At 43.3% G+C, this 23,846-nt stretch overlaps 1 long non-coding RNA gene across 1 annotated transcript in view; it reads left to right on the top strand.

The window, feature by feature from the left end:
* Window positions 1-4,312: 4,312 nt before the first annotated feature.
* LOC149864838 (uncharacterized) overlaps window positions 4,313-23,846 on the top strand; it is a 30,717-nt gene continuing 11,183 nt past the window's right edge. Inside the window, exon 1 of the long non-coding RNA XR_016442654.1 lies at window positions 4,313-4,365. This is a non-coding gene — a long non-coding RNA (uncharacterized LOC149864838). The remainder of the gene's footprint in view (window positions 4,366-23,846) is intronic.

Genomic DNA, 23,846 nt, shown 5'->3' with positions numbered 1-23,846 from the left:
CTTGTAGCTTGCAAGCCAATATAAAATCAAATGTGGATGATAATGACTGCATAGGCACCCCTGGCTGAGAACCTCTTTCCGTGTAGGAAAGCAATCTGCAATTTTAAATGCTACCCTACTTTTCTTTTCCTCCAAGCAGAGGCAGATTAAGATTTACTGGGGCCCTGGGCAAACACAGAATAGGGGGACCCCTCTAGAGGTCCACTGATACATTGTTTGCATATCAGATCAGCACCAATAAAAAGGAAAATTAACATTATTGGCTATTGGCTTTTTTTGGCTGGTGTAGCCAATTAATGCCACTGATAAATGCTATGTGCACATGGCCAGGAATGGAGCTGGGTGGCTTGGAGAGCAGCAGCTAGCTGGTAAATCTGTGGTGGGGAAGGGGAATGGGGGGAGCAGATTGTGTCCCCCACAGTGATGGAGTGAGTGGGGCTGGGGCTGGGGCAGACACTGCCCAGCCAAGGTGGTGAATGCAACTCTGGGGCCAGGAGCAGAATGGAACCATGGGTGGCTTGTCCAGGGGGTGCAGAAATGGTTTGGAGAGGGGAACAGCTCCCTGCAGCTACATGTACCCCAGAGGGAGGCATGGGGGGTGCCCCCCCAATTTGTGTGTGGGGTGAAGGCAGGTTGCCTGCTACGGGCTCAGGGCCAGGTGCTACACCAGAGTCTTCCTGGCTGGGCCAGGGCTAGGAGAGGGGTGACTTCAGTGGGGTGGGTGGTGATAGCAGCACTGGAAGGGGTGGGTATGGGGAATGTTGGTGTGGCTATAGCCCCTCAAGTTCCTCCTGAGTGCTGCCCATGCTTGGGGCAATCTGCTCAGGGCTCCTGAAGGAAAGGCAGCAAAACAGACTTCCCTAAGCAGGCGTAGTACTGGGAGGGAGCTTGGGGAGCTATAGCCACCCCAAAATTCCCCATAGCCCCCTCATAGACACCCCTCCCAGCACTGCTGCCACCCACCCCACTGAGCCTGACCCAGCCCCATCCCCCGCTGGTAAGATGGCCTGCCCTAGCCCTGCACAAATCCAGGGGGGGCATACTCCCCACAGACCTTCTGGGAGCTAGCTGCCCAGCTGTGCCCTTGGCCATGTGTGTGGCAGCATCTTTAATTAACGGCCTGCTGCTGCTTAGTGGAGGAGCTGCACTTGTGGCTTTCTCTTCAGCGGGGAAGTGAAACCTATGATTTTAAATTTGGCACCATTTTTGTCTTCCTGCTGCTGATTGGCTGAGGGGCCCTGGGGGACCAGCTGCTTGCTGCCTATGTAGGGAAACAAAAATGGCATCAGGTTTAAATCCGTGGCTTTTGCTTCCCTGCCAATAAAACGGGAGCTGCAAGCAGGGCCTTTGGTTAGCATGGACCCCTGGGCTTGAGCCCTGCTGGCCTGTGCGTTAATCCACCTATGCCTCTAAGTAGCTATTTGAGTAGGTGTTGGATTCTGCATCGTAGTTTCCAGCGCAAGGGTCATTGTAGATTTGTAAGCATTAGGGATCACCTTGGAAAGATTACTACAAGGCTCTTATCTGTCTGAGTCTCTGTTTCATCTGATTTTAATGACCACAGGGAACTCTTACTAGCATGTAATTGGCTTCAAGCTTTTTAACTGGCACTTTAAAGTATCAACAATAGTAAGGATGGCTACAAGAGATGATCAAATGCATAAGTGACTGTCACTGGCTAGCAGATATAGACATTGCACACACAATTGTAACAATTCAAAGGGTTAAATAATTCAACATTTTTATTGTGGATAAGACTCAGAAGTGGTGATGAAAAAATCCCAAACAGTTTTTAATCTACTACATAGCAATGGCAGAAAGCAGGGTAGGGTGCCCTCACTCCCGAAGCACATGTAAAAATACCATTAGAACCTAACTGGCTCAGAGGGGTATGAACTTTCCTAGGTAACAACTTACCTCATCAGGTGCTAACATGTAACAAAATATGTTGTTGCTTACAAAAACTTGTGCCTCTTTGGACCAGTTAGTCTCTCAAGCGCAACTCTTTCTCTATTTTTTGCTGAATTTCAGACTAACATGGCTAAACACTTCTCTGCATAACAATGTATGAATTCTAGGTCTGGATCTGTTCTGCTTTACTGTTTGGTTCATATCTTATGCTGGACTTCAGCTCCCTTGCCCTGTTTCTCCATTCTGAAACTTAATATATTCATCCCATAGGAAAATCTCTCCTGGGATCTCTAGATGTCTTAGCAGCTTCAACACTACCTCCTTCCTAGTTGCCAGCACTGGAGTCTGAAAAGTTAAGATAAAAGGATGTGACCCCTAAAAGCCCTCCAGAGTTGTTGTTTTCTAGCTCTGTCTGTAGATTGTTAGCACAGAAACATTTTAGGGTTAAGGGCATGCTATGGAAGGGGTGCTCAATCCCTGAGCCATGGGGCAGATTTAGCACACAGAGCTATGTCATCTGGTTCACAGGGCTCCCTATGTGTGTGAAAATTTCACAGTGGGGGAGAGACTGCAGCTACTTGCTGTTTCCCTGCTGTCAATTTCTAGATCTAGGGAGGGGGCACAGGGGCTGGAAAACATGGTCTTGTGTGCTAGATTGAGCAGGTGAGGCAGATCAGGATGGTATGGGACTCAATTCTAGTTGTGAGGCTGTTCCAGCTCATGCACCACTTATCAAGCTTTCAGGGTCGAAAGCTTGAACATCACTGCTATATGGCATCAGGGAGTTCTGAACCAAGATGTGCTTTATCCACTATGCACATGTTGCCTCCCAAAAGGGAGCTAAAGTAGCCACATTAAGCTAAGGTGCTTATTGCAGCACAGGTTGCACATGTCAGTAAGCCCTGCTGACAGCCACATTTAATATAACGTTGTAATAATGTAGATGTGCTACACATAGTCTGGCAAGTCACATGTGAAGGCACCCTGTGTCAGTATGGTACTCCATAGGCACGTCTACTCGAGATGCAAACTGCGTATCTGTAGCCTACTAACGTTGCACAGTAGTGTGCCTGGCAAAAACATGCTAATGCACTACTGCACAGTTATCATCACTAAAAACCTGTGTGCTGGTGCTACCACGCAGTAGTGCAAGTTACTGAGCATTGATTTAGTACTTGGTTATCTAAGTAATAAACTTAATGCACCATAACTATGGCACATTAATGAATTTGTAGATACGCCCCAGGATACTGTACCTTGAGAATATACATGTAGCCATAGTGTCACACTGCAGAAAATAAATGCCTACATTATGTTGACAGCAATGGAGGAACAGGTCTTCTATTTGTTTTACTGTGGAAAAAGATAATGCATTAGGCCACATAGGCTTCTCTGGATGCATCTACATGTCTTGCTATGGTGACGTTGTTACTGCGCCATCATTTAGTACTTCCTTTTGGACCCTAGCCTACATGTGCATCCAAAAGGAAGTCCTAAATGATAGCACAGTAACAGCCTGTCCTGCTCTGTGCGTGCTGTGCCTGGTTAATTTTAGGCACTATGTCGCTATAGCAATGTGCTATAATGAGGTACTGTGATGTAGCTGCAGCATCACAGTTCTTTCTCGTGGATGCTAAAAGTTTCCATAACACATTGCTACAGTGACATAGCATCATGTGTAGACGTGCTGACCCTAGCTTTCATGTGCATCCCTTCAACATGGACATGAGATTTTAGTGTAATATAACTTATGCAAACAAGTAACAGATGTTGTATAAACTAATTCCCTTTGCATTCAGTTTGAACTTTATCTGTGTGCATGCATTGAGGTTTGGTACAAGTAAACTGTGTGCTCAGTTGTTAGCTTGAGAATGCCCAGGTTCATAAATGCCACCCATTTTATAAAAGATTGCCGTCATTGTGAAACACCTAAAGCCAGACAGGCACATAACACCTTTACTTTAATAACCATCTGTGTGTCCTTTTATCGTGTCTGCCATTTTGGTCAACATATTAGGGACTGAATTTGGAATGTTGAGAGAGAGAAAAGAATGAGCTGCTACAAACTGGGACTTTAGCAGACTCAAACACAGTTGCATGTAACTGCAATATATACTGCAAGGTGTATAAACCCAGGCAGAGCACCATGCTAACATGGCTATATTGTTTCGAGTCCTACGTCTAGCTCATTTAGAGGTATTTCAGGAAGCACTTCAGTGTGCTGGGTAGAGATACCTTAAATTGGTAGTTCATCTAGATGTTACCTCAAACTTTGTAAGCTGAATTCAGAACTGCTACAAGTGAAAGAAGAGTTGTGTTTACCTTTTAACCTTGGTTTTACTCAGTGAATGTATGCCTGTTCCTGATGGTATGCATTTCTCTTCTAATCTCTTTTTCTTTAGATCCAACCTGTACCAAAAAAGTCAAAGGGATCATACAGTCACATACTACCCTGTAAGTATGACATTGTGTGTGGACTTGAGGTAAGAAGATTTACATGACACACACAGATTTCCAGCTGGCAGTTACTAGACACTCCTCCCATTGCTCCCACTGTTATGTTTCTATGATACCAAGTGTTGAATTTTGCAGTAGCTCAGCCGCCCTTATAAGTAGAACTTCTGAGTGCATACAAAGAGCAGTTTTCACTTTTAGCATCCCCCTTGATATTTTCAGAAGAACCAATCAGTTTTCACCTGACTTTGATCTCTCTCTTTTCTGAGAAGGAGCATATTTGTTCTGCTTAAATAGGAGATGTTTGTTAAATCTCTTTACAAATGATCCATAATTTCTGTTTGCATTTCAGAATGTGTCTTTCTTTGCTGCAGTGTTGGTTCCATGAAAAGGAAATCACTATGGCAGCAAGCTGCTTCCCAGACATTTTAAAGAAATTTGCCAAGTTTCTGGGGTTTATAGCATGTGACGCACAGGATCTTTTCTCTGTGTCGCATAGTTAATCAGTGACACTGGTATCACTCCCTGAGATTCTGTCCTTGGCAAAATCACCTTGTAGAACCTGTTAATCTTTTCCCCAGTAACCTCATTGTACACTATTTATGAGAAGATGGAATAGTGATGCTACTCAGTCTGCTTCTTAAGACACAGTCTCATTTCATCTACTGCATCAGGGAGCCCAAGTCACTCTGTAGTAGGCAAAATCCATAGTGGCTCCTAAGATGCCTCCATTTCAGGTGTTAACACATCTAAAATTGGACATCTGGTCTCAGAATGCTGCTTAAAAAGTAAGATTAGGTATCTAAGTTTTCTCTGCAGTCAATATAAAGATTTAGGTGCCCCAAAGGGTGATCCAGAGAGCCTCAGGGGTCACCTAGAGCTCACCAATAGAAACGCTAAATACCAGGGTATATTTGAACCCCTGCTCCTTTCTGTGGCAGGTGCCTCTGTTCAGTTGAGATCCAGAGCCCAAGCTACCTCTTTTTTTGAGAGTAAGCTCTTAACTGAGAAGGGTATAGTCTTGTTAAGACACAGCTAGTGGTAGCATACACACTTTTTACATAATAGCCTACTAGTCTAGGGACAGACATTTAAAAAGCCCAAGCCTAAATTGATTAAAACTAACCTGCAAAGGTTGAACCTGGCTAGGCTGAACTGGTTTCCAGCCATACAGACAATCCCTCTGGACTGAGGACATTCAGGCACATATCTGCAGTGGCTCAGGCTGGAAGCCGGGTGTGCTAGAGCAGCCCTCCCTTCCCTTCCACAGAGCTAGCCTGAGGGGAACTGGCCAGGCCCCAGCAGGTCTCTAATTAGAGAGGGGTGTGACCTCCCACCATGCCTTCAGTCCCAGGCTTTTCCCCACTCACTGCAGCAAGAGGTGTCTGTGCAGCGCATGCATCTGTTGATAATATGGAGCTTTTCACTCTCCCTCCCTGCTTCTGTATACTGTCTGCAGCAAACTGAAAGGCAAGCAAGCTGGGGGGAGAGGGGGGAACTGATAACAGTGTTTATCACCTTTATCTCAGTATTTATGGCCCCATGAAGAAAACAACAGAGAGAGGTTACCAGCTATCTGTTGATTTAGCAGAGCCAGCATGTGGTCTGGTGGCTAATACACAGGCATCTTAGCAAAGGCAGAGGGGAGGGGGGAATTTATACTTAGCAGACAGTGGTGAGGGGGAGGGAGGGGAGCAAACAATTCTTCTCAAATGTTTCCAAGGAAGGACATTAAGCTACCTGTTAATTAGCTCCAAAAAGCCTGTCTGCCTTTTCCTCTCCCACAGAAGGGACTGTAGCCAGCATGTGGTCTGCTAGCTAATCTGGAGGTATCTGCTAAGGCAGAGGTGCAAGGGGGATAATCCATGCTTAGCATGGAGATGCCAGGCAGTTACAGAGGGAAGGGGCCAGTCCTGATGAGGAGCAGAGAGCTCCACCCAGCTCAGAGAGCATGCTGGGATGCTGGGGGTGTCTGGTTCATCTTAAACCAGCAAGGGGTCTGGGACAGACATTGCATAAATCAGTTAAACCTGGCTGAATGTAGCATTAGACTTACCTCAAAGAAGTTTCAGCCATTTTAAAACTGGTTTATGAGCACTGAACATATGTTCTATTAAAGGTTTAAACCAATTTCTGATCACTTGAACCAGTTTGTGTAATGGGTAGCCTTGGTGGTTAGGACACTTGACCAGGAACTGCAGCATTGGGTTACAAGGGATTCAAACCCATAGTTTTCGTTTCCCAGGAGCATTCTCTGTCCACTACATTGACAAATAACCCACCCCTCTTGTTGAAGCTGGGCTTCTGTGCAGCCAAGACTTTAAGAATCTTTAGCTCAGGAAGATAGGAAAACAAGAGGACTCCTGGTTCTGGTTAGCACTCGGCTATGAGGAGAGCAGCCCAGGTTTTATTTACTGCTCCCAGATTTATTTATTTTTTAATATATAAGCAATCCAGGATGCACTTCCCTAACCATGAGGTTACCATGCCCTATCCCTTGTCACTTACTCTCCTATCTCTACATCTTTTGCATTCCTAGTCCAGCTTCAATAGGGTGGAGGGTCCTCCAACCTGGTCTATTCTATAGCTTGTTCATTAGGGCAGTTTTGTGGAAGATGTAGATTTGAATACCTGTGGCTTGAGGAGAACTTACACTCATGATTTTCCACTTTCTGGGTGAGTATTATGAAGAACAGGCCATTATATCCAAAAGATGGGCACCAGCTGATTCTCCTGCTACTGTGTTTTTGAGTGAAGGTGAATGTGTTTACTTCATTTTTTGTTCTCTCAGATGTGCTTTTATTTGGTCCCTCAGTATAGGCAGCCTGTCAGGAACATACCAGGGCAAGCTTTCTCAGGACTGCAGTTTTTAAAGCCATGTTCACTGAGTTGGTATGACTCAGAAGAGCATGTGACTAATAGCAGATGATTGCAGCAAAGCCTTCTGGGGGAAGGTCCCAGACTATGAAAATGAGCTGCTTATAGGGAAAAGGATTGTGGTGTAAGAAAAAGTGTTGTATATAGGGCTGTTCCTAAAAATTTTAAACATATTAGGAATAGGCCTGGGGAAATACCTGGGCAAGGAGCCTGCATAAGGGCTGGGGACCCAGGGACTGTAAAAGGGCAGCATAATAAAAAGTGAAGCTGGGGAATGAGTAGAGTTAATGGCTGTTGTATGGTTTGAATACTTGGAGCAAAGTGAGTGAATAAGTTCCTTGGTTGGTTTATCTAGTTACACTAAAATACACCCTTCATGTCGCTGCACCTGAGGGAAGCAACTTTGCAAGAAGCTATTATCTGGGATGAAGGCAGATGACAGAGTGATCATACAAGGAAGGTTGTGATCCATCAAGAAGTGTGGGTGGAAGAACTCTGATTCCCATGTGCTGCTTTGCTATGTGAGGGAAGGACGCTTGAGTTATCTGGAGGACTAACCCCCAAACATACTATTTAACCAGAGGAAGCTTGTGAAAAGAAACTGAACTTGGAGAGTAACTGAGGTTCTGGGTGACTTAATTCTGAGTTGAGTAAGTGACTCTCTCCTAGTAGAGATGCACCTGCACAGCAAAAACAAGATTTCAATTACAAAACTTGCTTTAGCATTCAGAACTAATTCCTTCACTCCCCGGGGAGGCATTTTATTCTGTGGCTCTTGTTTACAGTGTCTCAGCTGACCTATTCTAGATCTTTCTCAAGTGTGTATCATCACAGTACCTAAATGCTTTACATCAACTAATCTCTTTTAGAGTTGAGAGAAGATTTTTTAGTACCTACTACTAAACCCTCTCTTCCCTCTTCTCAAAAGAAACCCCCCTAACTCGTTACTTCTTGACCATGGGAAATGTTTTAGCTGATAAATATCATACCAATCAGTAACAGTAAAGAATGAGCTTGGGAAAGAAGGCAGCAGTGATGTTAAATGGGGAGGGGAAAATGCTATCAGTCATATTTATTCAACCCACCTGAAGACCATTACAATGATGTAACTGAATGGAGAACCAAATTTAGCATGACACTACTTAAAGCATAAGAAGAACAGAAAGAATACCTGGTTCCCTCAGGCACAGTTGCACAAAATGTTGATGGTACAGCTAACTTTTATGTAGAACATGCACCATACGCTTTATACCAGCAGAGGTTCTGGCTGCTGAATTACTTGTATTTTTCAGTGAGATTAGGCTGCTTTATGTAAACTGAGGTTTTAAGGTTCTTGGTCAGATCTGTGCACTTAAGGTTTCTGTTGGATTCTTCCAGGATTTTCCTAAATCATAGCATCTTATGTTTGCATCTGTATTAGGAAGAAACTAAGACCAGGGATAATGACCTGCTTTTAGGCTTGTTCAGCAGTCAGAAACACCACATATAAGATGAAGCATGTGTATTTATGATTAAAGCCCAGCTGCTGTGTTTCCATATTTATGTAAAGTGGGATTAGAGATGATCTTTCAAAGGTAGACTTACTGTCTTTTTACAAATCCTTGGATATGCTGTTCTGTAACTTGGGAGACTAAAAACTGCAGGCACACTTCAGGGAAATTTGTTCTGGAGTACACCTATCAAATTATATGAAAATTAGCAGGTTTCAGTAGGTTCAGAATCTGGCTCGTTGCGTATTTCCAGCACATGTAATGGAAATGATTTTGTCTTCCTATCTAGTTACAGTAAGTCTGTAGTATATCATTAGAACTTTTGCCAAGGGAAATCCGCGAGTTGAATAATCACTGTAAGAAGTCAGAGCTGTATTAAAAATATTCAGGAACTAAGGTGTTGTGAAACCCTGTTGCTTCAGAAACAAGGGAAAAAGAGTTTGGTAATGTAACTGAGTAAACTCCATAGTGCTTGTACAGCATGAATGTGTAATGCTTTAATTTCATGTACCTGCAAAAGCCCAGGAACCTTCAATGCCTCCCAGTTCCTTAGATTTCCATGTGCAGTCCAGTCCCAGAATAGCTCCAAATAAGAAAAATTTGGAGAACTACTGCTTCCTTGGATCAAAGCTACCTGGGAAAATGATACAAGCAAGGCCCTTCCTCTCCCTACTTTCTTTATTCAGGCAAATGGGGGGGGGAGGGGAAAGAGAAAGTTAGAAAGGGTGTCTCTGGAGAAGGAAGGAAGAGGGCTGTTCAGTTTTTATCCTGGTTGCTGTCTTTTGTAAAATAAAAAAAAAAAATAGCTGTTGTCTAGTCTGGAAGAAATCCTGTTACTGAAGAACTAAAGACGTAAGTGCCAAGCTGATGAAAAATGAGCAAGGCGGAAAAGCTTTTAGTTAAGATGTTAAGTATTTAACTGAGGGTATGGACAAACATGCCTTTTAACTGCTTTAAGTGGAGAAGGGGGGGGGGTGCCACTGAGGAATGCACAGAAGCTGTTATGATGAAACAGTTGGATCTGGATGATCCTGTAGTAATACTTGTTAGCTTAGTCACCCAAATTTGGACACTGAATGAAATGGGATTAAAATGACGGAATTTGATACACTTGAATTGCTACAGGGTTGAGCCAGAGTAAAAGTTGCATCCTAACAGCCTATTAGTATGCTTGGATATCAATACAGTTGTTACATCTGTCTCTAGTCTTGAGTTGTCTCTTTATTGTGGAGGGAAGGGAATGGATAGCAGGAAGTGCAGAAAGACACTGAAATGGGGGGTACAGAACAGGGTGCTAGAGCACACAGAGGAAATCATAGTATCATAGATGGATTGAAGCATGGATTTAGCGTAACAGTATTTCCAGTTCCAAAAAAGAAGACTCTTGTTGTGGGGACAACTCTCACTCTCACTCTCTCACTCTCAAACCATAGCCCCTGGCTCTTCCGGTGCCCCTCACTTCCAGCCTGTAGCATCCCCGTCCCTCCTGCTGCCCTTCACTCCTGACCCACAGAACTCTGGCCCCTGTGTCTGCCTTGGCCCTCACTCCTATACACTGTTCTCCAGCACTGGCAGGCAACTACCACCCATACACCCACCCTCTCCACCCCCCAACAGTCCTCAAGCCCTAGCCCTCCCACCCCTGCTCCCCATAGACTTACCTGCATGAAGCTGCCAGGCTGCAGAGCTATGTGATGTCCCTGCCTCTGATTGTCCTGCCCTGCTCCCACCAGCAGAGTGAGTGAAATCCCAGCTGTTTGTTCATATTATAAAAAATTCCCTGGACAAAGATAGGTGGACTTAAAAGAAGGATGTCTGGGGAAAAACAGATGTATAGTAACCCTAGGAATGGTGGAGGGAGGAAGAAAAATATGGTAAGCTTGATTCTTTTGTGCATTAGGACTGCCTGGATTAGTCCTTCAGCTGAGGATCCCCCTGTGCTGTGGAAGAGTCATTCTAAATCAGATGAAGTCTTGATGGTTTCTCTGTGTTTGAGTTGTCTTGGATGTCAGGACAACTTAGATTGGGGCACCAGCCACTCTTTGACAATGGCTGGGGTTTTAAGCAAATAATTAATTTGCGTGTGGAAAAAAATCACTTACTATGTCACTTCCCATAAGCCTTTTCCTTAGCCTAGGACTCCTGAAAATAAATTGCCCTCTACATTTCTCACAGGGATTACAAGTGGCAGCCAAAATAATGTCACTGTTTCAGTATTAAAAGACTCCAAGATCTGATCCTTGGTTTGTAACTTCTGTTGATAGGGCCTACATTGCCAGAACAAGGCATAATGGCAAACTAAACTTGTCACTGCTTCTACATACTGTCTGAAACTGCTGCAGGGAACCATTATGAATAGTTTTGTTAATGTTTGTTTCTGATAAGAATACCAGCTTACTCTAGTTCTGGCTGTCAGGATGATCACAGAGCATAAATTTTTGTTTGAATCACTTTCAACTATAGCCTTACATAATCTTCCAGCTGAGTGAGTGCCTAAGAAAACAAATGCGTGTATCTCCACTTTCCATGGGTTAAACACTGAACCACATGCAGATCCTACTAAAGCTGCAGTAGGGGGACTATCTTTCTGATAAAAAGTACCGGTTGCATAGAAGACATGATTTCTTTTACGCTTGTTTCCTCCGATCCCAAAAGATGTACGAGAGAAGCAGGTGGACTTCAGGGAGTTGAAGAAACTGTGTTTAAGTCAAAAGCCATGGTCTCCATGGGACTGAACAACAGACCATAAATCCAAGACCACTATATTGGCATGACTAAGCAGGCAAGCACTGCCAGAAGAGATGGGACCACTGGACTTCAGAAAACTTTTGGGTTTCAACTTTTTGTACGTTCTTTATTTTTACCCTGGGAGGTTTAGACACAATGTTGGTTTTGATCTGGATGTTCCAAGCTCTAAAGTTTAAAGATTAAAATTTAAAGGTATTTAAAGATTTAAATACCTCTGCTTCTGACTCGGCAGTAATGATACCTTCTTCAGCTTTGGGATTGGAAAAAATATTCTGTTAATTTAAAAACAAACTGGCAAGCAATAAGACCTTTTCCCAATGTCTGTGGAGACAGTAGTAAAAACTGGAATTAGCTTCAAGGCAGAAGGTGCAACCATCCCTCTTCCCCCTTCCTCCCACAAATGGTTCCCTTCTGAAACTAAAAGAGAGCAACATTATTGTAAGTTGTTAATGTGCAAATGGCTGGTGTAGTTGAAGAAAGTACAGCCAGCCGTAATATGTGGCAAAATTTGAAATGATAATGCAAATGGTTACATTCTATATTGTATAAGCCCAGGACAAATACAGTAATAAAACGGTGCCAGGAGTAGTATGTTAACTAGAAGAGGTTGTTTTTATATTTCTCAACTGTGCTGGAAATTTTTAACCTAATACAAAGGCCACACTATTTTAAGCTAGAGTTTCAAGTTAAAACTCTCAGCTAGGTCAGAAGGTCTGGACTGCTGCATACTGAGTTGAACAGCTACTGTAGATTTGTGAAATAAGGCAGACTTGTAAAACTGTTAAAGCAACAACATGTGAAGAACTTGAAACAAAAAAGCCCCCTTGGAGGCTCAGGAAATATTAACATCTGCCCTACCTTGAAAACACTTCTCTGTGTGCAAGTCACTTCTCTATTCACAAAGAAGGAGGCAGTTCTGTTAAATGGAAAGGGTCACATGCTGTTGGCTGTATTTGTGCAACCCCACTGAAGACCAGTACATAGATGTAACTAACCTGAGAACTACATTTAATAGAAATAGGAAATTAGGGTTGGAAGGGACCTCAGAAGAGAAGGGATCTAGTTTTCAGAAGGGGGCGGGGTTCAGGGGAGGTGCAAACATCCTGGGGTGCTGGGGGGATTATGAGTTAACTTGAACCTCAAGGGGATTTGGGACAGAAATTCAATATAGTGATTTAACCTAATTTAGTTAAGTCTGATACTACATCCATCCAGGCTTATCTTAAACTGGTTTTAGCCATTTTGAAAGTAGTTTATGTGTTCTTAACTTCTGTTGGGTTTACAGGTTTGAACCAGTTTCTGATCACTTAAACCAGTTTATGTGTAATTTCTGTCCCTAGCCTTAAGGTATGTTATACCACTTAAATATGGCCAGAGACTCTGCTTTCTCACATCTTCCTCACCTCCTTCTCTTCATCATACATAAACTTAAAGATGAGGTTGTGAAGATGTTTTGAAGGATGGCCTTGCTGTTGCTCTCAAGCAAGCTAGAGACAGATCTAGAGTGGTGGCAGGATAGCCCCTTGTTTCCAAGCTTGGAGTATGTGTGTGGCATGTGCTTGAGTGACAACACAAGAAAGTTGGGGAAGCAGTGTGGATGTGCCCTCAATGTCCATGTCTCGATTTCCCGATCCTTGAAAGGCACTAATCAAGGCAGTGCAAAACCAACAATCTTAAGGTGAAATGTATAGAGAAAATTGTTATTCTTTAAGGATTCCTTCCTGTGAAAAACAAAATCCTCCCCCCCCTCATTTTTTAAAAGAAAACAATGCACTTAAAGCTCAACCCCGTTCCCCTTTTATTTTACTATTCTTTATGAAAATTAGAGCTTGGGATTTGGAAAAATGATGTTTGCACTCAGGATTCTTTATAACAGGCCTAATCTAACCCATAAATACACTTTGTCCAGGCCCCAAACACCACAAAATTGTATCAGTTTTGTAAAATCAACTCTGAAATACAAACCACCCAAATTACGTTCACAATGAAAAAGGAAATCATCTCTGAGGAAAATACGAATCCACCACTCTGGAGGTCTTGTGTTGATTTTGGATACTTGGTTGAAGGCATTTGTTTAAACACAGAGTATCTTTTACAGTTTAAATAAAGAGACTATAACAGTTAATTCCTTATCTTAAGACATGAATTCTACGAATGTTCTGCAATATGTGAGTGCTATAAGCTACAATGCTGCACTCTAACATGTAACTCTCACTCCTATCTTAAAAGTGACAAGGTTAAGCTGAACTTTCCAGAAGTCCTTTAATTGGCCTTTTTTGAAGACTCTACCCTAGACAGGCTGAGTCAGTTTCTAGCCTCTACTATGACTCACTTTTGACATTCAGTGGTGCCCAAGGGCTGTGACTGGGGGAATTCCTACTTTAAAGAGGTGGCATATACATGATCTTACACACTTTGCTGGGGACTGGGAGGGGCATGACTGGGGGTTGGAAAGAGGAGTGGCTGGAATGTGTGGAGCTAATGTAATTCCAGACTGACAAGCATCCCTTGGACATCTGGATGAGGTTGCTGTAATTAGTACCTCAGAAGCTGCTTTAACTTATGCTGTGGCTCACATTAGCCCCTGGAGCAGTCTGGAATTTGGGAGGTGCAACATGGAATCTGATCCATTCTCTCCAGTGAGAACAGCTGCATAAAGTTTCTTCGGAAGCTGGCTATTTTCAGTCCCGGTTTTGGCCACAGAGAATAGTTGAACTATGTAGGAATGTCCTTTTGTAGGTAAATTATAGACACATACTACATGGCATGTCTCCCATTTGCCTGCACTGCATATATAGCTTATTTGTAGACACCTTTGGGACAAAGACTGTTATCTTGTATCTATATTTACTCACAGTATTCGGCTTTGTCATTTTTTCAGGACATTTGTAAGTTATCAACATAATATCTATACCAAGTTCTATAGGGATATGGGGGAAGACTCATTGTATGGGATGTTAAAATTTAGGCTTATAGGGCATCTATACACATGTTCGGGGGGTGCTTTAATTAGAGTGGCTTTCAGAGCCACTCTAAAGCACACACAGCATCATGTGTATTCATCATCTCACACTTCAAAATGGTAGCAGGAGCACTTTAACTACAGTTTGTTCAAGGAACTTTAGTTAAAGCACCCCTGCCGCCATTTTGAAATGAGGGTATGCTGAATACACATGATGTGCAGGCTGCTGGAGTGCACTAATTAGCACACTCCAGCAGGCTTGCAGCAGACTTGGGGTCATAGGATCCCAGCAAGATAAGCATCTGATTTACTCTTGAAGGTATTTAATGTAGGTGCTTGAACCACATCTGATGGCAGGCTGTTCCAGACTTTGGGGGCTCGGACAGTAAAAGTTAGGTGCCCCTATGGTATAAGCCATTGCAAATAGATTCAGGATGAAGCAACAGCTGGCTCTACCCATGTTCTATCTCTGTACTAGCCTGCTGAGATGATTGACCACACTGAAAGTGTATGGGCAACTGGTGCCTCCTGAGTCTGGGGGGGCACCAGATCACTGATGGAGGGTGGTCCCTTAGCAGCTGATTGCCAAACGGGAGGGAGAAGGCTGGCACTTCTGGTTTCATGGCTGGCACTTCCAGGGGGTACATGGCTGATCTCAGGGGGTGCGAATGCCAATGTGGAAGTGCATTCTGCATTGTAGCTTTAGAGCAGAAGGGATGAGGATATTCCTCTTGGATATAATCCTTTCTTTGTCCCAGTGTCTTCCGGGGTGATGCGTCTCTGAACATCTCACAGTGGGCAATCTGGTCCCCCTATTACATTTCTGACTCATGTGATTGAAGAGTGTGGTGTGGTGATATAGAAGTATTCCTCCTCACCTAGGTGCTCTGTTATAGCTTTCAGTGCTTCCAGCCCTCCCCCTCCACCTTCCCCCCATTACTTCAGATCATGAGAGGCTGGATTCTTTGTGAAGGAACCAGATAACTGGGTGTAGAGGGAGCTTTGATTACCAAGAAATCTGTATACTCTTACAATCAAGAGGCTTGCATTAGAACTTGAACCTCAGATTCAGTAAAGAAAAAGTCAAGACTTGAAACTTCTTCTAGGCCTATGGACTGAACGATCATGTCACTTTTTAAAATACCTTTTCTTTGTCACGTTGCTCATGTGAGTAGGGTCAATTAAGGAGACAAATCACCATTATTTGGCAATCTCCTCATCTAAATATTATGATATGGAGTTACTGGCAATATCTGTCACAAGGTGCAACTAATGCTATAATGTGCTATTAAGCAATGTCATATTGCTCTAGTCTGGTGTATTTGGAATCTGGTCATAAGCTTTACCGTGCTTTTAGCACTAAGCTATTTGCAGAGAAGGGGATGTAGTCATGGCAGCACAGGTAAACAGAAAGAAGCATAATTCTCTTGTACGATCAAGATCAAAGTCTAAAAGAAATAGAAGCTTATTGTCTGCATATTTACCCCAGAATGTTTACTTGAAAGTTGGCATGCAACTAGACTTCCCTATTCTATCATAGCAGCTGCTGCTGCCAATCTCATTAACTAGACCCCTATTTTGGCCTACTGAAAGTAGAGGAATTAACTTTTACTGTCCTTTGACCAATAATCCCATTTCTTACCTGATCTGTCTATTCTACAAATGATTGGTGTCCTAAATGAAACAGCTTCTTAGTACTGTGCTAGTGAGGATTAAATAGCCACAGTGGCTAAGTTTAGGTATGGATATTAGAGAGAGACTGGTAGAGCCCAATTTGGATCATAAACTCTTTTTTTTGTTTAAGAAGTATGTGTCAAACTTTTCTCCGAGTACTGGTTCATTGTCCCAAACTGTGTTTTTTCATACACCTGCTTCTGTGAACCTAGAATTTTGCTGGCAATACGTATTTAAGTTCAGACTACATGTTTTGTCTTTTCATGGGCTTCTGAATTTCCATTCTCATCCCCTTACCCCTCAGAATCTCTCAGGAAGAGTAGAGGGGAGACAAAGTTGACCTCAGTTAGCTAAATCAACATAGAAGATGTTGTTCTGTGCTGCTACTGGAAAAAGGGAGCAGAAAAAGATTCAATGAGTTAGCTAGTTTTGACTTAACCTGAACTACATCTCCTCAGCTAAGGCTGCAAAATATGGGTTTACTTTTAATTTAAAAGCTTCAGTGATCCATCTATTTAAATATGCATTTTAATTAACTAACGAGAGCCTATGATTGTATAATTACTGTAGCTGTAACAGTATACATATTTCTGGTACTACATTTGAAGCAGTGCTGAGCTCCTTGTTGCAGCATGGTATTAAGACTCAGTATCATAACAGATGTGTGCTACCTTTAGGGGGAGGCACAGCAGCCAGTGCTGCCCCTTGCACTGAAGCTGCCCAGGGCACAAAGTTGTCCTGTTTATAGCTCTGGTAAGGCTACTTATAAAGCACTGAACTTGCTCTCTACTGGCCAAATACAAATCAAATCCCCACCTAAATGAAGAGCTCCACCTCAGGAGGGCTGAAGTGGGCAGACTGGGCTTATTGGTATTCTGATTTCAGGAAACCTTGTCCAGTACTGAGCCGTATCAAGTAAGTCTACCATAGCTTGTGATGAAGTGGAATGTAGTCTCGCTTGAATTATTTAGACTAGCAGAGCTTGGTAGACAAGCAAACTTGATCCGGAACAGTACTGTGGGGCACCAGCTATCCTAACTTGTTGTTTGACTTGTTCAAGTGCACAGATGGGGTTGGTCTTCCCTGGGGAAGAACCTTGACCTTCCATGCTGTACAAAATACTTGGGATGAAATAAATTGTAAAGTTTCTTTGCCTAGTGATGTTGCTAGAGATCAGAAAGACCATGTTCCAGAGTTGGAATAGCTAGCCTGGCAAATGGCCTACTTCTGGATTCAGTTATGCTGACAGAAGTTGTCTACTGGCTTAACTTATGTAACTTGGGCAGGTGATATAACTAAAATTCCAGAAAAAAAATCCTCCTCCCACTATTTGCTGTGGTCTCCACTGGAGCTATGCTGCCCTATTCATGTTGTTTAGTGTAGACAAGCCTTGAGAAACTCGGGGATACTTACACCATATCTCATGCTGATCTATGAAAGTGTAGCCTGCTTGCCTTTTGGAGCTTGGGTTGAGTCCCAGGCTTGAAATCTTGCTGTTTCTGATTGGTGGAGCTCATCCCCCCATCAGGCAGCAGCAACAGGAGTTAAGTCACACCCCTCTCCTGAGGGGAGGGGGGGGAGAGGAGTGCCCCTCTCCCCCCCTCCCCCCGACCTGATTGAAGACTGCAACACTCAGGTCCAGAAGACTTCCGGGCAGAGCCCTGGAGCATTTAAAAGGAGCTGCGTGCCCAGCATGAGGAGAGCACATCCGGGACACAGAAGAGTGAGGCTTAGAAAGGCTGAGGAGAGCTCTTCAGCAGGGCAAAGCAGTAGCCTAGAAGCACCCCTGAAAACTTCCATCAGCAGGGAATGGCGGACGGCTCCAGCAGCTAGGCTCTCGGTGTTCAGCACGGCACATGGCGTCCAGAGCCTGGGAGCTGTGTGAGGCAGCTCGCGTCTGCAACCTCTGGCATGCGGCCAGAGCCACGGTACACAGGATGGTGCACAGAGCAGGACTTTTGGAGCGCTTGGGCGGCTCAGGTCCTCAAGCCCCAGAACGAGGCTGGGAGCTCGGTGCAGGAGGTGCTGCATGGAGGGTCCAGGAGCAGACCAAGCCTGTTGCTGCATGAGGCAGCCCAGGCTTTTGACCCATAGCAAAAGGTTGAGTCCAGAGAGCCAGATGATGATCGGGCTACTGAGCCAGCCGACAGGGCCAAGCCAGAGGTCCCAGAAGCCCTGCATAGAGGATCCCTGTTCCAGGGGACAGCAACCCCCACAAAGCCCACTGCAGGCGAGAGAGCAACCTGGCACAGAGCATGAGGACCACAGAGCACTTCAGGCCTGGGAGCCATGAGTTTCAGGAAACAGAGGATTCCCACAGGGGAGGGGAGTTCCCTTCCCCCCACCCCTTAGTTAAGGGCTCCTGAAAGGGGAGGTCCCACTGGGAGGGCCCCACTAAAGTTACCGGCTTCTTTGTAGGGCTTGGGAAAAGCCCAAGGGCATTGGAGTTTCCCCTCGGGATTGAGTTCATCCTTGGGGTTCTTGAGTCGTAAGTGGTGTGATGTCATGCCATATATTTTGTTAACTTTCATGTTGTAAATTAGTAGATGAGTAGAGTCCTAGGGTTCTGCTGGGACTCCCTGTTGCTATTATTTCACCTGCTATTTGTATTTATTTTTGGCTTATTTATTGTTCACCCATACTTATCTATAGTTTATCTGTCGGCTATCTATGTTTATTTTGGGGTTTATCTGTTTCAGATCAGATACTTACCTGTGACTTACCTGTATCTGGAGCACTGGTATAAGGTTTTATGATATTTACCCAGAGGGTATTGTTTATGTTATTTGTTATATATCTTATATATATAGTACATATATTTATATCCACATTTCTTTTCCTTGTGATAAGTTAATGTAAATCAATGTGTATATAGTTAAGTCCCCTGACTGTCCTGGCCTGGTTCTATATGGATGGAGGGAAACTGAGTGGTCTGCAGTTCCCCCACAACACACCTACCAGCTAACAATCCCTTTCAATTGGGGAAGGGGAGTATATACCTGAGTTACATGAAACCTTTTGTAGCCCAGGTATTTGGGATATAGCACCATATCCTGAATAGCAAGCAATCAAACAACATTTCAGCTTACCTTTCTGTGTGTATGTGCATGCGTGGAATTGTTCATAGTCAACAAATGACTTAGTGAGCAACTATTCAGGCCAGGTAAGTATTGGTCCAGGTGTTCTATTTGGTGCTTTTTGCTCAATTTTAGATCCAAAATATGAAGCAAAAGACAAGAGTTAACAAGTCTCCTCAATATGGAAATTAGAAAGTTCCTATCCATTGTATTTTCAGAAAGGAGACTGAAGCTGTTTGTTAGATACCATTAAATTCACTTTTTTATTAAACGTATGGCCTTTTGTTATAGATTAATTGCATCCAGGTCAGTGCAATGTGGTTAGCAAGGTTATAGGAAGCAGCAATATCTTATAAGTGGAGGCATCCAATTTTATTTCAACACAATTCTTTCTAGCGTGGCTTCGTATGAGCATGGTTTTGTTTGGTTTTACTTCTAAAGAGCAGGGACCTCAGAGTTAATGTAATTCATTGTGCTCCATGTAAATGAAGCTACACTAAATGACTAATCCATGTTATCTGCATAGATTTGAGATTAAGTGAGTGGGGGATGGGATAGATGATATCAGAACAGTAACATCTACCCATTAAGGAAATGTAGTCACCTTTTGCTCCTAGGATACAAATATAGATTAGATTCATTACTATTATACCACTATTAACCCCGAGAAAGAAATTAGTCTCCATACCTTTAAGGGCACTGTAGTTTTTATCCTGTCTCTTCAAGCTAAGAGTGATTTTTGTAACAATCTGTCTTCCTGAGGGATTAAGCTGGTGTCATGAAGACAGCAAAGGCATAGCTGCTAATTGCAGGCAAATCAATGGGGGCAAAAAAGCAATTAGAAGAGATGCTGTGGGATTCTGCAGGACTGTGCCATAATCTCTTTACACCTGCGACTTCACATGCTGTGTTACTTTTGTTCAGGGCTGCCAAGCTGCTTATTTGGAAAAGGCTTGCAACAGAAAGGGAGAGAGTAACCTTAAAAACATTTGCAATTTACGGTGAGGGGGAGGCATCTGTCTAGCTCAGAATCACTTGTTCTGTTCACATGTCCAGACACTTGCTTACTCCTTCAGTTATGAATGCTTTATTTTTAAAGCATCAATTTTCAAGTCTATGCCAAAAGAGAACTAGATCAGCTGATTTACTTTTCATTTCTGCAAAAAGAAGGTATGATGACTAAAGGCATTTCACAATAGCTGCGTAAGTGAACAGTCTCATCAACAGAAGGCCTTGTCATGTACCGGCATCACCAGGCAGTGAGGGAGAGGAAACTCTAGGGTTCCTGAACTAGGAACTCAATTCAGGTAGGGCTGGATTCTTTGCTCTATCGGTTCAACTTTGAAATAACCATATTAACATTCCTACCGTCTTGGAGCCCATATTCAGATCTGAATCTGAATTTGACTGCAAGACCCTATTCCTAATATATTTTTTCAGTACAACCATTTGCCAAATTGAAAAAGTAATCTAAATAACAAATGGGAATTCCATTAAACTCGGACCTCTCCATTATAGATATAACCCTCTTTCAGAAGATCTTTTAAATATAAACCAATTGCTAGATTCAGCAGATGCAGTGTGGCCCTAGTATTAGTCTCATACTATTTCTGTGCAGTCTCAGAAATATTTAAGCCTTGGAGTCAGAATACAGGGTTTCTGGTGGAGAGACTTATAAAAAGAGGCCTTGCCTGCAAATAAACTGCTTTCCAGGCTCTTTGCACAAGCCTATTCAAAATCCCTAGAGCCTGGAGTTCCTCCAGGAGCACATGAGCATCAGAGTTTTGATGTTAAATTCTTATCTTTGTCTTCACTGGGTCTGCACACAAGATCTTTAAGACTTACGGTATTCACAAGCTATTTTTCATACTTTCCATTGTTAGGAAATGTAGCTGTCAGAGCATTTGCCACTACCTCCAGATGTATTGTTTATGATTGTAACAAGCCAAAATATGAAGCAGAATTAATCAGGCAAGAGCTGGTAAGTAAGTGGATGAGAATGAAAAATTAATTGAGCAAAAGTTACTCAGTTAACACATGGTGTATTGGATGGAACACGTGACAGGAAGCTTTGTTTCCAATCCCATTTCTGTCTAATCCCGTTTCTGTCTGATTCATGGCTTAGCTACAAACAAGGCAGATTAACTGGGCCACAAGCTTTGAAATGGCAAGAATAATACAGAGGACTGGAGATTGACAACAATTTCTTTATAGGCAAATTGATAAAAATGCTGTGTACTAAATACTTGACCTTGCATTCTCTATGCAGTTTTCTTTACTGCTTTATTTGAATTATTGCTGTACTCTAAAGCAACATAGTATATATCCACTTAACTGTGCTGTGGGGATTACTCAGGTTCTGTTCAAAAAAGGCACATTGACACTTCAGTCAAGGGTGTGATTACAGATCATGTAAACTTACCCGAGGAAGCTTTGAACTAGTTGGTTGTGGGTACTGCTAGTGGTGCAGCCCTAAGCGTTGCCATCCTGCTCAGGTGCAACCCTCACCCTCACCACTTCCCTACCTGTTTCCTGGAGCCAGCAGGTGACCAAGGAAGCAGAGCAGGTCCCTGGGGGCTGCAGCAGGGGCAGTAGGAGCTCCACCCAGAAGCTGCCTGCTGGCCAGGCCAGGCCCTTCTGCTCACAAGGGTGGAAGAAAGGCTCAATAGGGCATGTTTTTGGGGTGTGTGTACATGTGGGTTCCTCGCTCCCACCCTCGTGGACAGAAGGTCTGGTTGGGACACAATTTGTTGATGGGTGCTATAGGCCAGTTGCGTGCATGCCGCTGACAGGTTGTCTGCATGCCACTGGTGGTACATGTACCACCGATTGAGAACTGCTGGTCTAGCTCCACCCAGGTTGTCAGGAAGATTCTGCAGCCAGCACTAAACCCTATGATGCTGCACTACTAATACCTAACCTATTTCACGAGCTGTCATCACATTTTTGACCACAGTGTATAGAAAGCATCTACATTTTATGGATATATGACATATGAGGCCAAAATGTTACCAGGGATGGTTTTGTTTTTCATATTTTCTAATAGGAACCTGTTTTGACATTACATGTAGGCAAGTAAAAGACTTAGGCACCTAATTGTCATGCCCCTAGCTTCTCTGTACAATGCATGGGGAGGTCAGGCCACTTGGAGGGGAATTCTCATTAGTCAGCAGCTTCTGGTGTGTGGCTGCCTGAGGCAACATTCAGAACAAAGGGAAGGTCAAATGCCATCTCTACATGGCTGTAGAAAAGTCTCCTTTACTAAGGATTGTCAAGCCCTGATCCTTCTCCTGAAGGCAGGCTGCTATACCTTTTCAGAGAAATCAGTACAGCGTACCTTTTTCTTAAAACACAGCTAGAAGGGGTGATACGCTCTCAATATAGAAGAGCTGAGTGGTAAAAAAAACACTCTCTTAGAAGGGTTTCAAAATGTAGGAGAATGCTCATGTTTTTGAAAGGAATCATACCTATATTTTCCTGCCTTCCAGGAAGATGTCCAAACCACTGAGTTCACCCAGAATAGCCGATTTTTCATTCCTCCACTGTGAAGACAAAATTAAAATTCAAGACAGTGTACCCCTTTAGCTTAGTGGCACTTGTTGAAGAGGTGGATTCTTGAGTTCTAGTCTTTCTTTCTAGTAGGGTTGGGTTTTTTTATGTATTTTCTCCATTGAGTGTTTTTATTTTAAAATGCAGAAATAGTCCTAGGAGCAGGGACTAGAGCCCACATCTCTTTCCCCCCTCAGCTGACTGCCTAACCACCTAAATTCACAATGTCTCTGGTTTAATAAAGCTGGGATAGTTTTCTGCATAGTTTCACAACTTGAACAGGAAAGGTGATGGGTGCCCATACTCAGAACCTAAAATGGTTAGGACATACTCCTGGAACGTGGCAGAAGTAGGTTTCAATCACTTCAGACTAAAGGATGTTTGGTTTTCCATTTCCTTGTTACTCGGTTTGAATCTATTCTGGGAGGTTTCTGGAATGCCAATATTCCCGTGACACAATGCAAATGTGCCCATGTGCTTGGATATATCAGTTATGGATTATGGTGCGTAGACTTTAAGTCAGAAAGGAGAATTCACGTTGCTATTACATTTTTAAACCCCACTAAACTACTGTATAAATCAGATTTATTTTAGTGAATGTCCTATCATTTATCTTCCAAATGACTCTCAGCAGTGTCCTGGAGACTTGTATCTAATTCTTGGAAGCTTCAGAGCAACCCTATGCAAGTATTTTAGCCACAAAGCCATTGCATAAAATGGGGTGTTCTCTGAGTGTGTCTAGACTTATAGGGAGGAATGTCTAGCTTCTGGATTCGGCTTGGACATGAGCTAGGTGCTGAACTTGAGTCTTGCCAAGCCTTGAGGACTTGTACTCATGTGCAGTGGTACAACCTGGGGAACCGTCAAATCAGAGTTTCATAGATTTCATAGACATTAGGGCTGGAAGGGACCTCGGGAGATCATCAAGTCCAGCCCCCTGCCCAAAGGGCAGGAAGTCAGCTGGGGTCATAGGATCCCAGCAAGATAAGCATCCAATTTACTCTTGAAGGTGTTCAATGTAGGTGCTTGAACCACCTCCGCTGGCAGACTGTTCCAGACCTTGGGGGCTCAGACAGTAAAGAAATTCTTCCTTATGTCCAGCCT

Source organism: Crocodylus siamensis, chromosome 5 (assembly GCF_052110815.1).
Source record: "Crocodylus siamensis isolate JL-2025a chromosome 5, ASM5211081v1, whole genome shotgun sequence".
In the NCBI taxonomy this organism is placed as follows: Eukaryota; Metazoa; Chordata; order Crocodylia; family Crocodylidae; genus Crocodylus; species Crocodylus siamensis.
This window is presented reverse-complemented; position numbering and strand designations above follow the sequence as displayed.